The sequence below is a fragment of the Gorilla gorilla genome, chromosome 6 (assembly GCF_029281585.2).
Source record: "Gorilla gorilla gorilla isolate KB3781 chromosome 6, NHGRI_mGorGor1-v2.1_pri, whole genome shotgun sequence".
NCBI classification, from domain to species: Eukaryota; Metazoa; Chordata; class Mammalia; order Primates; family Hominidae; genus Gorilla; species Gorilla gorilla.
In genome coordinates, this window is record NC_073230.2 from 128100883 (window position 1) to 128117950 (window position 17068).

The 17068-nt window shown below is 33.9% G+C and overlaps 1 protein-coding gene and 1 long non-coding RNA gene across 5 annotated transcripts in view; one reads left to right on the forward strand and one right to left on the reverse strand.

The window, feature by feature from the left end:
* Positions 1-17068, forward strand: part of LOC129534673 (putative uncharacterized protein encoded by LINC00575) — a 403213-nt gene that overhangs the window by 279900 nt on the left and 106245 nt on the right. The gene's annotated exons all lie outside the window — the stretch shown is intronic.
* The window catches only part of LOC109027669 (uncharacterized), a 130117-nt gene that overhangs the window by 12016 nt on the left and 101033 nt on the right, over positions 1-17068 (reverse strand). For 2 of the 3 annotated variants that reach the window (XR_008681346.2, XR_008681345.2), the window contains exons 3-4: positions 1005-1088; positions 257-354 (exon numbers count right to left, since the gene is read on the reverse strand). This is a non-coding gene — a long non-coding RNA (uncharacterized lncRNA). The remainder of the gene's footprint in view (positions 1-256; positions 355-1004; positions 1089-17068) is intronic. The other variant, XR_008681347.2, reaches the window with a different exon arrangement.

The following is a 17068-nucleotide window of genomic DNA, read 5'->3' on the forward strand; positions in this document are numbered from 1 at the left end:
TGACACCATTTACATAGTGTCTGACAACACTCCACCATACTCATAAGCAAAAGTAACACTGACATCTTTTTAATTTTATTTTAAGGAAAATAACTTCTCAGCCAAGTGCAGTGGCTCATGCCTGTAATCTCAACATTTTGGGAGGCTGAGGTGGGTGGATTACCTGAGGTCAGGAGTTCTAGATCATTCTGGCCAACATGATGAAACCCCATCTCTACTAAAATTACAAAAATTAGCTGAGCGCAGTTGCACGTACCTGTAGTCCCAGCTAGTCAGGAGGCTGAGGCAGGAGAATCACTTTAACCCATGAGGCTGAGCTTGCAGTGAGCCGAGATCGTGCCACTGCACCTAAGCCTGGGTGACAGAGCAAGACTCTGACTCAAAAAAATAAAAATAAAAAAACCCTCCTATACTAAATTTGTTCTATAATCATTATAATTTTCATATAAAATAAAGGTAAGGAAGGGGGAGAAAGGCAAATTAAGTAAAGATTTATTTGCTCTTAAGTTTATTCTGACCTCTGAATGTGGAATTCCCTGAGAGTTAAAATGTATGAGTCAATATTTACTCATTTAATTCATATTAATTGAACACATCTATAGTTAGGTAAAAAGTCATAGACCTGGAACTTACAGAGTTAATTTGTCTAGTGCAAGGTAACATTATATTACAGTTATATCACACAGCATCATGTTATGTTCATCATATTATATAAATGTATGTCATAGAATAGAAATCTAGGGAAATCAACTGAGATAACTAGGGCTGATGATTTAATGTCCCTTTATATAAATGTGTATTTTATTTATATTATAATCATGTATTTGTCCTTCAAACTAGTGGTTCTGGTTGCTATTATTATGCACCATATCTGTGACTGTGATAAAATACACAGTGACCAGCTGCCCCTTCTGTTCTGACATCCTTGTGAGCTATTTGACAAATTATTACTTTGGACTCTGCCAATAGAGATTTTCTCTGTCCTCAGGAAGGCTGCTACTTACCCTTGGAGCAAACCATGTTTTCTTCAAATTGAGTCATTCTTCTGCCGTTTGTTTTCTTCTATCTTAGCCTCCTGCTGCTTCTCCCTGCCATTGACATAGATGGTACATTGCTTCAATTATGCTTTGTGCATCTTTGAATTAGTCTTGCCTGCTTTTTGTACAATTTCCCTTTTTTCAGGTCACTCTATTATCTCAGATTTAACATGTAGGTAAAATTCTTTAGGGAGTGAAAAGCCCAGTATGGGAGAGTCATGGGGAATGTGGGTTTTCCCTCTACAGTGAATTCCTGAAGACTTTGTTCTTCTATTTTCAAATGTAGCTCCTGTGAGAGGAAAATGAAACCTTTCCTCAGAATAGGTGAAGAGAAGCATTGGGTCACAAAAGAAACATTTCCAAATAAATAAATTATACATGCTTTTAATAATCTGAGTAAAATATTAGCAACTCTGATCATAACCATGACTTCCCCAAGGAAACGTCAAAGTAACTATCGTTTTTCATGTGCTCACTGAGCACCCACAAAGCATGATCCCATCCAAGGGTTATCTACTTCATCCTGTCTAATGGATCAAATTCTCATTATGACAGCTTAAATAATAGCAGACAAAAAAAAAATCATATTTATTGACACAGTTCCCTGAAAATGGTGATGCTTTCAGAATTTGAACAGAAAGATAAGATTTATCTAGCATAGAGGCCTGTGTGCAAAGTGATACAAACAGGGAAGGAGTACAGTATACTCGAGGCACTGGAAAGAAGGAAAAGAAAAATTGTATTTTAATATTTTAATACAAGGAGGTCTCTAACAGTCAATTTCTTAATTTCTTATATATATATATATTTTATCATACCTTAAGTTCTAGGGTACATGTGCACAACGTGCAGGTTTGTTACATATGTGTACATGTGCCATGTTGTTTTCTTTCTTTTTTTTTTTTTTTGAAACCGGGTCTCAGTCTGTCACACTTCATATATTATTATGCCATCAAAAACCTGTAAGCATGATAATAAAATAAAAACCCAAGGCAACAGTAGCTGCCAGTGGGTTTTACAGATTAATCACTATATGCCGTAAATAATATGGATTTCAATGGACTCTGAAGAAGATTTTTTGAGTTAAAGCATATGGGCTACAGAAGCTTCCTAAAATATTTAGGAATTAGGATAGCCACTTGTGACATTATTGAAGTAGGGTGAAAAGTGAGGCAGAAACATCATATGGCCCTCAATTTCCACTTTAGCCCCTTTCTTTAGTTAGACCCATCACTTTGACTTTAGCATTTATAGGAAGTTTTAGGTAATATAAGTTAGTAATTTAAAAGCTGTCCTTCAGAAATGTATTAGTTGGCATACCACTCCCTTGAAACGCTCCTAAAAAAAAAAAAAATGGAAATGTAAACATTTTAGAAATTCTGCATGAAATAGTCTCCACCTGAAAATAAATTAACATGTTTTAATGTATCCTATTACCTCTAGTGAATATTTTTGCTTAACTCTCCAATCAGTATTTCCAAATTTATTTGACCCCAAAAATTATTTATTTTGTTCCGTAACACTCCTTAACACTCTTGTGTTTTATCTCAGATGTTTTCTTCTAACATAACACTTCTTAACATCTCAAGGAATTGGGGTTCTGTCAAACACCTTAAAGTAATTGTTGTGCCAAAACAGACACATGAATGACTGATTAAAACAGTGCTCATTAACTCTTATCTCTTTAGTTTCTCTTTTATACTATTTTCAGAGTTGCTTTCTAAAACATATTTTGGCTGGATGCAGTGACTCCCAGCACTTTGAGAGGCCAAGGCCAGAGGGTCACTTGGGGCCAGGAGTTCAAGGTCAGCCTAGGCAAAATAGCAAGTGCCCATCTCTCCAATTTTTTAAAAATTTTTTTTAATTTTTAAATAATTAACTGGGCAAGGCTGAGGTAGGAAGATCACTTGAGCCCAAGAATTCAGGGCTGCAGTGAGCTATGATCATGATCATGCCACTACACTCCAGCCTGGGTGATAGAGGGAGAACTTGTCTCTAAAAAATAAATAAATAAAAATAAAATTAAATAAAACATATTTTAATCTTCTGGAAAAAGGCAAAAGGACACATTTTGTCTATGTATAAATATATGTATATTTTATTAAATATATATGTGATAATAGTTGCTATGTTCTATATTCAATATGCATTTTCATATTTTTTTTTGAGATGGAGTTTCACTCTTGTTGCTCAGGCTGGAACGCAGTGGCGTGATCTCAGCTCACTGCAACCTTCACCTCCAGGTTCAAGCGATTCTCCTGTCTTAGCCTCACGTGTAGCTGGGATAAGAAGCTCCTGCCACCACGTCCAGCTAATTTTTGTATTTTTAGTAGAGACAGGGTTTCACCATGTTGGCCAGGCTGGGCTGGAACTCCTGACTTCAGGTGATCCGCCTGCCTCTGCCTCCCAAAGTGTTGAGATTACAGGCTTAAGCCACTGTGCCCGGCCGCATTTTTATACTTTGCATTCTTAAATTTCCCTTACTTTCAATCAGAATGAATCATTTCTTCAAAGCCGTATCCAAGTTGCATCTTATCCTCTTAAGCTATGCTATTTTAATCTTTCTAATATCATCCCATTTTTTCTCCAGTCAAAATCATATTCATCTGTCATATATTTACATATTAATACTGTATTTGACTTAAATTTAACATCCTCTATAAGTTTTGTAGAAACATAAATTATGCACTGAGTTTTCTTATGTCTTCCCAGAGGTCATGTGTAGTATCTCAACTACAAAATGTATTTAAATCCAAGTTGTACTATAATTGAATTATAACATTTATATGTCTCTCAAATTTTAATGCAGTATTTTAATCATGCAATGACTCAAATGCTGAAAGTTGATATTTTCAACAAACTTTCCTCGTTATTTTTCCTTTGGGTGTTTTTGTTGTCAATATCTAAAGCACATATTGGAATACTTTATTTCTTTTATATGAATATTTAAAGGCAAAATTCAAGTCAGCAACATTAATTAATATCATTTAGTGCCTGAAACAGGGCCACGCAAATAACAGGCTTAATAAATACTTTTCAGGTGGAAAGGATTCAAGCATCTGTTTTTCCAAGTTGTTGATATTTGTTCCACTTAGTAACCTTTCCTTTTTAGCTCTTCGGTTTTTTTTTTTAAGTTATTATATTTATTGAAACATTTCCATGGGAATCTTTAGAAGACTTTTACAGATGCACTATTAGCAGGCTGGACTACACAGGGAGTCTAGGAGTCCAGCTTCATTCAATAGTATTTGAGTAACTAAACTTGATAGAGCAGCAAGGGAACAGATGCATTTTTACTAGAAGTGAAGACTTGTGTTCTTGTAGAATTCTGATATATAAGAATGCCACTTCTTGGCCCATAAGAAAATAGAAAATTATGCTCTGTGTATGTCTAGCTAAGCTAAATATGTTTACAAAAATAACTTTTCTGTCACATTCCATTATATGGGTGAACAGTCAAACAGGTAGGAAGAGAATAAAATGCTCACATATTTTAGAATTTTATACTCAAGATCTCTTCCCTCACACACACAAAATGAAAATATAAGATGAATAACTGAAAAATTTAAGGAACTTCTGGGCATATTTTTCATTGCTATATTTATTTCTCACATATTACCACTTTTTATGTTTACTTAGTTCCAGATTCCGTGAAGTAGGACTGCTTCAGTTTGTATTATCAGAGCTCTTTTACATTTAGAGTTGTTCATTTTCTAGTATGAGCACATTGAGGATCTATTTTGCATATGGAGTCTGAATTATTTAGAGACCACCAGTGACTTTCATTTTTCTTTGAACTTAGAAAATCATTTTCTGCCCTGTTATGGAGAAACATATCAAAATATTTGTTGATTTTTCTGTGCTATCCTGAGCACTTCATTTTTTTCCTGGAAATAAAAGAGAGACAGTATCGTGAATATTATACCATCCAAAATAGTTTAGAGTCAAGTTAAACGCATATTAATTTCTTCTATATCTTGGGTTTTCATTTTATGCCATGTGTGGTTTAGGGCTGTGTAATGAAGTTGGTTGAGAGGGTCTTTGCCTTTCAAAATGCCAAGTATAGAATTCTTCTCTACATGCTATAGCTACTATGTAGTGGTGCATTTCTCTAGTTTTCAGATATTGAAATAATATGCAACCATCCTGAAAGGCGATGCTTTTTTTAGTTTTCATGTTTTGGTTGGCAAATGAGTTATTAATTATTCTACATGATTGAAAGTTCTAGAAAGTCATTTTAAAATTGACAAGTATATGTGTTTATATAAAGAGACACCTTCATAAAGTCCATTGAATATTTTCTAGCTCAGAATCAGGGATGGGGAGTCTCGACAAGAATTCCTGTTTAATTAGCAGTGCTCAGTCAATACCCACCAAATATACCACCTCATCTTCTTTATTTCTGGCTTACTCTTTTTTTCAATAACCTACATTCTTTTCCCCCTCCATCCTAGTTTGGGGGGCGGGGGGCAGTACTTGTCCATTGCATGTTTGCATGGAGATACATAATATGCTTTCCTCTTTTTAAATATTTTTCCTGTTTCTGTGTTATTGTCTCTCAGGGAGTCAAAAGTAACTACCATGTGAAATACCACTAATTACTATAGAAATAGGGGAAGATAGAAAAAAATGTGCATTAACTCTTCAAGGCTATACTCCAGTGATTTTATATGTCATTTATGTTCATCTTTCATTAGCTATAAGAGTGAAATGCAATTTTAGTTTATATCAAGGAGGAAGAGAAATAGAAATGCTATAGATCAGTACTAAAGACTACCACAAGGCATTAGATTAATCCAGTTGCAGTTTACAATTTATTTTAAATTTTTAATGAGAGGAGATTAAGTTAAAAATTTGAATTCTAAAGCCTCAATCTAACAAAAATGTTATAAAAAACCCAGAGCCATAATTCAGCTTACTACAAAAAATAACTCATGTCCTATGTGATATCCAATAATTGTCACAATAATGTGACTTCAGGTGGCAGGAAGGAATGTGCATGTACCACACCATCTAAGAGCTAGGGGGCATTTTAGGGTGAATTGGATGAATTATCTGTCTTATCTCTTACTTTGAGGCGCTATGAATTATTCACTCTAGCACAATTGGACTCTGAAAATGTAAACCATTTTTGCTTCTTATTGGCAGAGTTAAAATTAGATTTCCCATTTTTCAAGGAATAATTTGCCTACAGTTAATATGTACTCAGTACAGTAGGCAAAATTCCAGAAAGGATTTAAAATGCATGGGTGTCTGCTTTGTGTTTGTGTAGTTCAGATGTTACCCATAGACTCAGAAAGAGTTTAAATGGGATTTAGGTTCTCCTTCTCTGGCTCTCTTCTTTCTAAAATTTAGCCCCTTAACTTCCAGTAGATGTGGGCATGGATTCCTTGGACATTTTCCTATGGTATTTCTTTTAAGCTAGCAAGTGTGTTTTTATATAGAATTTCAGTCATCTGCAGAGTGTAGACCATCATTCCATAGGGTGAGAAGCCATAAAAAATAGGGTATTGATCTTATAATGTTTCCTTCTTTAAAGTGTTAAATTCCCTCTGCTATCTGCCCACATTCCTAAATTATCCAGAAACTCTGCATGGGAATTAGTCTGATAGGGGCTACACAGGCCTACCTGAAGCATACATCTTTTTGCTTTCAACTTTATTAAGGTATAACTAACAAAATTGTATGTTTTTGGAGTGTATAAAGTATAAAATGTATACATTGTGAAATAATTAAGCTAATTATCACATCCTCACATATTTAATGCGAGTATGTGTGTGTGTGTGTGTGTGTGTGTGTGATAGCATTTAAGATCTATTCTCTTAGCAAATTTCAAGTATACAATAGTATTATTAACTATGGTAACTATTATGAAGATTAGATCCTCTTAAAATATTCATCTTATAAATGAAAGTTTGTACCCTTTAACCAACATCATCTCATCTCTACCACCTCCCAAACCCTCACAACTGCAATTACTCTCTGTTTCTATAGTTTCCACCTCTTGAGATAACTTGTGTAAGTGAGAACATACAGTATTTGTCATTTTTGTGACTTACTTTACTTTGTATGATGTCTTTAAGGTTCTTACATGTGTCAAAAATGGCAGAATTTTCTTCTATTTTATGGATGATAATATTCCATTGTATACATCTATGCCACATTTTCTTTAGCCAGTCATCTCTCAATAGATACTTAGGTTGTTGCCATGTCTTGCTTATTGTAAATAATGCTGCAGTGAACATGGGAGTACAGATATCTCTTCAACATACTGATTTTAATTTCTTTGGATATATACCCAGGAGTTAGATTGCTGGAACATTTGATACTTATTTTTAAGTTTTTTGAAGAGACTCCATACTGTTTTCTATCAAGGCTATAGAAATTTACATTCTCAGTAACAGTAAATTAAAGTTTCCCTTTCTCTGCATCCTCACCAACATTTATCTTTTAAAATTATGTAATTATTTTATTTTATTTTCATTTTATTAATAAAGATATCTCATGCAGAATAATTCAAAATGATTTATTTATAATAGATATTTTACTCTCAAAGAGGTTGAGTGTAACTTCCTACTCCTTAAATTGAGTTATACCTAGTGACTTCAAAAGTCTAAGAAAAACTATATTATTTCTTTCTCTTTGTATATTTATTTACTTATTTAACTGACATAAAATTATATTTATGTATTAGGTAGAACATGTTGTTTTGAAATAATGTATACATTGTGGAACAGCTCAATTGAACTATTAATAGCATATATGGTATCTCACATATCTTTTTTCAGCGAGAACAGTGTATATTGTTATTCACTTTAAAATATGAAGGAAAGTAAGATAGCATAGTTCAAGAGGGAAGTCTTTGTTAGCTCAGAGTTGTTTAAAAAGATTCCTTGTTCCATGTCACCAACTATAGCCCATGGGTCAAACCTAGTCAGCCACACCTTCATGAATGGCTTTTGAGCTATGAATTGTTTTCACAATTTTGAATAGTTGTACAAAATTCAAAAGTGGAATGATATTTTCTGACACATTAATGTTTTACAAAATTCATAAAATTGAGTGGTTGTGACAGAAACCACAAGGCTAACAGTTTCTATCTAGCCTGTTACAGAAAAAGAGTGCTGACTACTCTAGAACATGGTGTAGCCCTGTATGAGCACCAAATAATTAGAAACCACTTGCTGTTATCACAGTCCTTTGCAGATCCTTCTTCCCCTCTGGTATTACTACTAGACCTGTCCCATGGCTTTGTGACTTACTTTACCTGGAAAGACTATGATACAGAGTGAAGTGTTATCTACTTCCAAAATGCGTAATATAATGGTGATATTACTTCCAGTAAACATAGTAATATAGAGATTCTAATGTAGAAGAAGTCACAGTGATACCATTTTACCATCTATTTGGGAATATCCAGATGAAATAATCACTTTGGAAGACTATCTGTCAATATCTATGATACTTATGCCAACTGAGTATCTACTGAAAACGATTCCACCCCTGGGTGTATGTCTCAAATTTATAAATTTATATTTCTACGAAAAGATATTTACAAGAAACTTCAGAGAACTTTGGTCATGGGGGACAAAATTTGGAATAAACCAAATGCCTATCAAAAATAGAATATATAAAGAATTTTTAAATGCAATACTACATGTGAATAATAAGAAAAATACTACTGTTACAGCAAATACCATAATAAATAGCAGAAGTCAAAAAATATGTCTGTATGATGCAACTTATATAAAATTGTCAACAGACAAAACTAATCTAAGATAATAGAAGTCCAAATAGTGGTTACTTACGGGAGAGTATGACTGGGAGGAATATTGGAAATATTCTCTATGTGGATATAATTAGTGCTGCTACGTACACACATGCATACACGTACATATGTGTGTGTTTATTCTTTGGAATGTATACTTAACATTTGTGTATTTTACTGTTTGTATGTTGTCCCAAAATTTAAGAATGAAGGAAATTCAGGCAACCCAGTATAATTGAGTCTTTGTTAGTCCAGAGTTGTTTAAAAGTCTCTTTTGATAAAAACAAAAACAAAAAAAACAGAAAACCTAAATAAACAAAAGATCATCCTTAGATATTTGGTTTCAGTCTCCCAAAAAAAGCATGTTTCAACATTGATTCATTTTGTTTCATATTCTTTTACAGACAGAATTCTATGGAGAGACAGTAACTTTAGTCATTGGGCAAATCTGAGAACATATAGTGTAAAAAGTGTGTGCAGCTAGTATAGTGTCCCCAGGGGAAAAGTGTATAAAAGAAGACTTGCTGAATGAATTGTATAGTCTTTTTATCTTCTGAAACCATGGGATAATTTTGACATGAAGACTAGAATATAATTGCAAACGTAATTAGAAAAATGGTTTCAAGAACTGTTTGAAGAACCATTTCAAGTTCTTTGTTTTCAATTATCCTCAATTTTGGTTTTCCTATCTTCTAAAATGAAACACATCAGCAGCATTGCTAATAAGTATAATTCTTAGAAATCAGAAAAAATGGCAAAATACACTATCATGCATGCCATTGCAATAAAAATACATTTCTTAATGAATGCTTATATGTTTTTTTTTTTTTTTTTTTTTTTTTTTTGAGACGGAGTCTCGCTCTGTCGCCCAGGCTGGAGTGCAGTGGCGCGATCTCGGCTCACTGCAAGCTCCGCCTCCTGGGTTCACGCCATTCTCCTGCCTCAGCCTCCCGAGTAGCTGGGACTACAGGCGCCCGCCACCACGCCCGGCTAATTTTTAGTATTTTTAGTAGAGACGGGGTTTCACCGTGTTAGCCAGGATGGTCTCGATCTCCTGACCTCGTGATCCACCCGCCTCGGCCTCCCAAAGTGCTGGGATTACAGGCGTGAGCCACGGCGCCCGGCCGCTTATGTGTTATAAGTGTTGTCTTTTCTCAAGGGATCCCTTATACAATAAAGTTCCTGTGCTCAGACCAATTCAGACATTTTGTTAGCCATCATTTTGCTGACATTTACTGACATTTGACCCATAATGCTTCCCTTTAGGAGAAGATAGGATACAACCTGTGCTTGCTCTTCTGGAACCCTTTATCCTCTAACCTAATTTAAGGGGTTTATTTGGAATATATATATATATATATATATATATATATATATATATGTATATGTGTGTATATATATGTATATGTGTGTATATATGTATATATATACACCCATATATTAATAAAAAGAAAACCTAAATAAACAAAAGAACATTCTTAGATATTTGGTTTCAGTCTCCCAAAAAAAGCATGTTTCAGTATTGATTCATATATATGTGTATATGTACATGCACACACATATGTATATATATGTATATATGCACATAGACACGCGCGTGCGCACACACACACACACAAACACATTTTATGTCTCACACTGTCGCCCAGGCTAGAGTGCAATCTCAGCTCACTGAAACCTCCACCTCCCAGTTCAAGTGGTTCTCCTGCCTCAGCCTCGTCAGTGGCTGGGATTACAGGCATGTGCCACCACACCTCGCTAATTTTTTGTATTTTTAGTAGAGATGGGTTTTCACCATGTTAGCCAGGCTGGTCTTGAACTCCTGACCTCAGGTGATCTGCCTGCCTCGGCCTCCCAAATTGCTGGGATTGCAGGCATGAGCCACCGCACCCAGCCAGGGCTACCTTTTTAGTTAAGACAGTAAAACGATCATGAGCCCAGGCTTATTAGTGAAATCAACAAAGTGAACTTTAAGAAATCTGTACAGTATATACTAATTCTTTCTGAATTGCTCTTGTGAATTAAGAATAAACAATTTGGCTACTCTAAAAAAATTGTTAAATTGGCAAGCTTAAACTACTTTAAGGGCAAGAACAAGTCTTATTGTCAAAACAAATAATTTACAGAAAAAGAAAATCAAGAAAACATCTTAAGGGATAATATTATAAAAGCATTTAAATATTTTATTTATCTGGACTTTGTTTTACAAAAAAATCTGCCCTCTGTTGTGAGAGCTTGCAATGAGTAAGGATGCTTTAGTAATCTTTTTCTCTTTTCCTTTTTTAAAAATCTAGTTTTTCTGCTAGAGGCAGAGCTGTTTCTGGAGAAAGACATTAAATCATGCTGCTGGCTCTGCCCCATTATTTTATACACTCATAATGAAACTGGAAATATCTTCAAATAGAAATTTATATAGTAGCACTAAATAACTTCAAACTCCGTGTGTTTCTTCAAGGATAAACTAAGTGTTCAATACAGGTTTTGCTTAATAGTCAAGCAGAAGCACACTGAAAATCCTTAAAGAGTAGGAAAGAGCTGAGACTTTCTACAGTTTTCAACACGGTAAAGTTTTAGTAATGACAAAACATTTCTATTAAACATGTTGATTTTCCCCCAGCATTGCATTGACCAAAATTTTTTTGGTAGGTAAAACTGAGCAACAGAAAAATATCAGTGATAGCCCTGCATAGTAAATGAAAAACAAGACAAAGGTGCCCTAAGAGATGATGTAAATACAGCATTACATAATATTTAATCTACTACAGATACCCAGTAGCATATGTATGAAGTTAAAATTAACAGGCTCCAGGCTGGGAAACATTCATTGTCTTCCTACTAATGATTCCCTAATGGACAGCTTCAGTGCACGATGTGGTGTGTTTCACATAGAATCATTTTACCACAGACTGACTTTCTTGCCCAGTCTAATTTGCAGAAGGGATAAAAATACTTGGAAGTGAGACGTTTAGGGAAAAAAAAAAGTTTTTTTAACAGAGTAATTTTGTAAGATACCACTATATGTGGATCCTACACATTCACATGTTTATCTTGTGTGAAGTGGAATCATCTATTAACTGCATATTTCAATTCAAATTGTTGAAAGATTCTGAGATGATGCTCGCACTTGATTAATAATAAAATCCTATTCTCTAGGTAGATGTAAGTCAGTAGTCCAAATAAAAGTTCTGAAAGTAAACATTCCTCTTAGAGAAACGTACAAGATCAATTTACAGAATCTTATGGTATATGGGATTTTGAACATGACTTGTTTGGACCAATAGGAGTGAACATCCTAATAGAGGCTTTGAGGGAAGAATTTTGACACCGTGCCAAAGGGCTCACTTAATGTAATACAATTTTCTTTAAAGGCTATTTTGAGTATCTGGATATGAGAACCCATCCTTATTTTTACTTGAGGCATTAACATTGAGAAAGTGTTGGTCTCTTCCACAGGTAGAATTTTACAGTAGAAAGCTGGAAAATTGCTTTTATTGATACCTGTTGGCTTTTGTTTTTCATAGTTCCAGTTTTCTAAGTTCCAGTAAGACTGAAATTAATTTAATACATTAAAATGTTTGTTATGGAAAACTCTGAGTATTTATGAAGTGTTGGTAAATCTCTAATCCTGGCTACTTGAATCTGATTGGTTAGACTTTCAAACTGAACCCATAGAGAAAACGCTATCATAGTAAAATGTCCCATATAATCAGGTGTGTTTCATACATACATTTATGAAGAAATAAATTGACATGTGTGGATCTATTGTAGAGTAACCATTTTACTTTAGATTTCCAAGAACTTATAGTGATTTAAGATGAGATTTCTAGCACTTATAGTATGAAATTTCTGCTGTTCAAAATTTGTAATAATTTCATTCATATTGTGATATACATGAAATCATGTAATATATAATTAATAAAGTGAAATATGTAAAAGTTATATTCCTGTGCAATTCCTGAAAGATAATAGATTAATTTCAGGAGTTAGCACAATTATTGACTGCATAAATGCCTTAAGTATTACAAGTGTTTATTTCCTGTTCACTACATCAAAATCAGATGAATCTCCATTATTCAACACTTGGGTAATAATGACTATTTGCAATAAGTTTTTGAAAGAAAAATAATGGACTTCTTTTCCAATGAATTAATTTGGATTGCTGTTAGAATCTCTAGGATTTTGTTTTATGTAAGAAACAAATGATTGTCTAGACTCACATTGTATGCTTTAATGCAATTAAAAATAATATTTTGCATCCTTTATTTGACCTATAAAGAGAAAAAAAGGAAAAATAGCAGAGCATATATTTCTGATCATACAGAAAAAGTGCATCTTTCTTTTATATTACAAATATAGTCTAATAAAATAAAGTCAACTTTATTATTTTCACTGAATATCCTACTGGAATAACAATCCATGAGCTATATCCTCCAATTATATTTGATTATAATATTTGCATATTGTCATATATAGATTTTTTAGAAAATTCAATAGTAGGAAAATGTGAGTTCTTGTGCTATATGTTTTTAAATTTTCTCCAGTGTTTTCACTTCCATTAACCTATTATACTAATTTGCTGCATCGATGTGATAATGTACACCAATAGTTCTCAACATTAAAAGAAAAATAGAATTATATGAGAAATTTTAAAACCTACCAACACCTGGTCCCATCCCAGATATTCTGATTAAGTTAAGAAGAGACATCCCCCAGGGATTGTGAAATAAATTTATGAGAAAAAGCAAACAACCCCATTAAAAAGTGAGCAAAGGATATAAACAGACACTTTTTAAAAGACAAACATGCAGCCAATAATCATATGTAAAAAAAGCTTAACATCACTGATTATTAGAGAAATGCAAGTCAAAACCACAATGAGATACCATCTCACACCAGTCAGAATGGTTATTATTTAAAAGTGAAGAAATAACAGATGTTGGTGTGAGGTTGCAGAGAAAAAGAAACACTTATACACTGTTGGTGGGAGTGTAAATTACTTTAACCATTGTAGAAGGCAGTGTGGCAACTCCTCAAAAACCTAAAGACAGAAATAACATCTGACCCAGTGATCTAATTGCCACGTATATATCCAAATGAATATAAATTATTATAAAGACAAATGTATGCACACGTACGTTCATTGCAGCACTATTCACAATAGCAATGACATGTAATCAAACTCAGTGCCCATCAGTGGTAGACCAGATAAAGAAAATGCGGTACATATACACAATGAAATACTATACAGCGATGAAAACGAATGAAATCATGTCCTTTGCAGAGACATGAATGGAGCTGGAGACCATTATCCTTAGCAAAATAAGGCAGGAACAGAAAACCAAATACCACATGTTCTCACTTACAAATGGGAGCTAAATGATGAGAACACATGGACATGTAGAGGGGAACAACACACACTGGGGCCTCTCAGAGTGGAGGGTGGGAGGAGAAAGAGGATAAGAAAAAAAACTAATGGGTACTAGGCTTAATACCTAACTAATAAAATAATCTGTACAACAAACCCCCAGGACACAAGTTTACCTGTCTAACAAATCTGCAAATATAACCCTCAAAAAGTTTAAAAAATATTTTAAAAGAGGACCAAAGAAACCAAATTCTCAAGTTGATTCTAATGTATATCCAGGTTTGGGAGTTATTATTGTATAGAACTCAGGTTGAGCATAATAATTTTATACAATGTATCATTTTGAATAAACTCATTTAATATGCCTTGTATTACATAACATATATCATTTCCCCGTCTTCATTCATAAACAGAGAAAGTTTAAAAAGTAAATTAAAAAGGTGTTCCTATTTCCTATTCTCTAGAGTCCTGAGCTTTAGTTTTGACATTCATAAGTATGTAAAATATGCATACTTTACACTTTAATTAGCTCTTTTTTGTTTATCTATAATTGCAGTTTGCTACATTTCCATCAGATTGCTAGGTCCTATTCTAAGGGAGAGTTATCCCAGCATCAGGTGTAATATAACAGCTTAGAATTAAGCCTCAAGAGAATGCAAAAGGCTGGTTTACTGGCTTCTGTATAATGTGGATACCAGAATCTTGACTTCTATAACAGTGATTTTGTTTTAAATTTTGTGATTTTTATTTTTAATTGGGGTTTACTACATTTAAAAAACAGCACTTTGTCAAAGTGGCCCAACTCAAAAATTATAGGTATGCCACAAAAACACCATGGATTAAGTTCTAGACAACCTCGATAAAGAAATATCACAATAAAGTGAGTCACACAACATTTTTGGTTACCCAATGCATATCAAAGTTATGCTTACAATATACTGTAGTCTATTAAGTGTTAAATAGCATAATGTCTATAAAAACAACGTATAAACTTTCATTTAACAATACTTTATTGCTAAAAGAAAATAGTAAATAATTGCCTGAGCCTTGGAAGTGTCATAATAATTTTGCTGCTAGAGAGTCTTGCCTCAAGGCTGATGGCTGCTGACTGACCAATGTGGTCATTTCTGTAATTTGAGGTGGCTGTGTCAATTTCTTAAAATAAAACAGCAATGAAGTGGGCCACATCAATTGACTTTTCCATTAAAGATATCTCTGGAGCATGTAAAACTGTTTGATAGTATTTTGAGAATCAAAACATGTCCATATCTCATAGGCTGAAAGCTAGCCAAACAGCAAGCCACGTTGTAAATGAAATGAAAAGTTACTGAAGGTAATTAAAAGTGCTACACCAATGAACACACAAATGACAAGAAAGCAAAACTGATTGCCACTGCTTTATCAACTAAGTTTATGTAGTGTTCTAAATCCTTTTTTTGTCATTTTAACAATTTTCACAGCATCTTCACCAGGAGTAGATTCCTTCTCAAGAAACCAATTTTTCTTCTCATCAATAAGTAATAACTGCTCATTCATTCAAGTTTTATCATAAGACTGTAACAATTCAGTACACTTCTAATACTGGTTATCTTGCTAGTTCCCCCAAATCTGCAGTTACTTCCTCCACTGAAGTCGTGAACCCCTCAAAGTCATCCATGAAGGTTAGACGCAACTTTTTCCAAATTCTTGTTAATGTGGGTATTTTGACCTCCTCTCATAAATCACAAATGTTCTTAATGGCATATCAAATGGTGAATTTTTTTCCAGAAGGTTTGCAACTTATTTTGCCCAGATATATCAGGGGAATCATTATTTAAGGTAGCAGCAGTAGCCTCATGAAATGTATTTTTTAAATAGTAAGACTTAAAAATTCAAATTTCTCTTGATTCATGGGCTACAGAGTGAATGTTGTATTAGCAGGCATGAAAACAACATTATCTCCTTGAACATCTCCATCAGAGGTCTTAGATGACTAGGTACATGGTCAATGAGCAGTAACAGTTTAGAAAGAAATCTGTTTCTGACACACAGATTTCAACATTGCACTTAGAATATTCAGTAAACCATGCTGTAAACAGATGTGCTGTTATCCAGGTTTTGTTATTCCATTTCTAGAGCACAGTCAGAGTAGAATTTGCACAATTTTAATAATTAAAGTCACCAACTGCATTAGCTACTAACACGTGAGTTAGGCTGTCCTTTGAAACTTTGAAGCCAGGCATTGACTTCTGCTGTCTAGCTAAGAAAGTCCTAGATGGCATCTTCTTCGTCAAATAGAAGGCTGCATCATCTACATTAAAAATAGGTTGTTTATTGTAGCCATGTTCGTGAATGATCTTAGCTAGACTTCTGGGTAACTTCCTGCTGCTTCTATGTCAGCACTCACTGTTTGTGTTATGGAGATGGTTTCTTTCCTTAACCCTATAAATATACCTCTGGTAACTTCACACACTTTTTTTCCGGATCTTTCGTACCTCTCTCACCCTTCATAGAGTTAAAAGCCTTGTTCTGAATTAGGCTTTGACTCAAGAGAATGTTGTAAATTTTTTGGTCTTCTATTCAGACCAGTAAAACATTCTTCATATCAGCGATAAATTTTGTTTTCTTGTCATTTGTGTGTTCACTTGTGTAGCACTTTTAATTTCCTTCAATAACTTTCCTTTGCATTTACAACTTGGCTTACTATTTCTCACAAGAGACCTAGCTTTCAACCTATCTTGGCTTTCAACATACCTTCCTCAATAAGCTCAATCATTTGTAATTTTTAATTTAAAGTGAAACATGGAAATCTTCCTTCCTTCCCTCTTTACAAACCATTGTATTGTTACTAATTAGCCTATTTTTTCCATAAGTTATTGGGGTACAGATGGTATTTGGTTACTTTAGTGGTGATTTGTG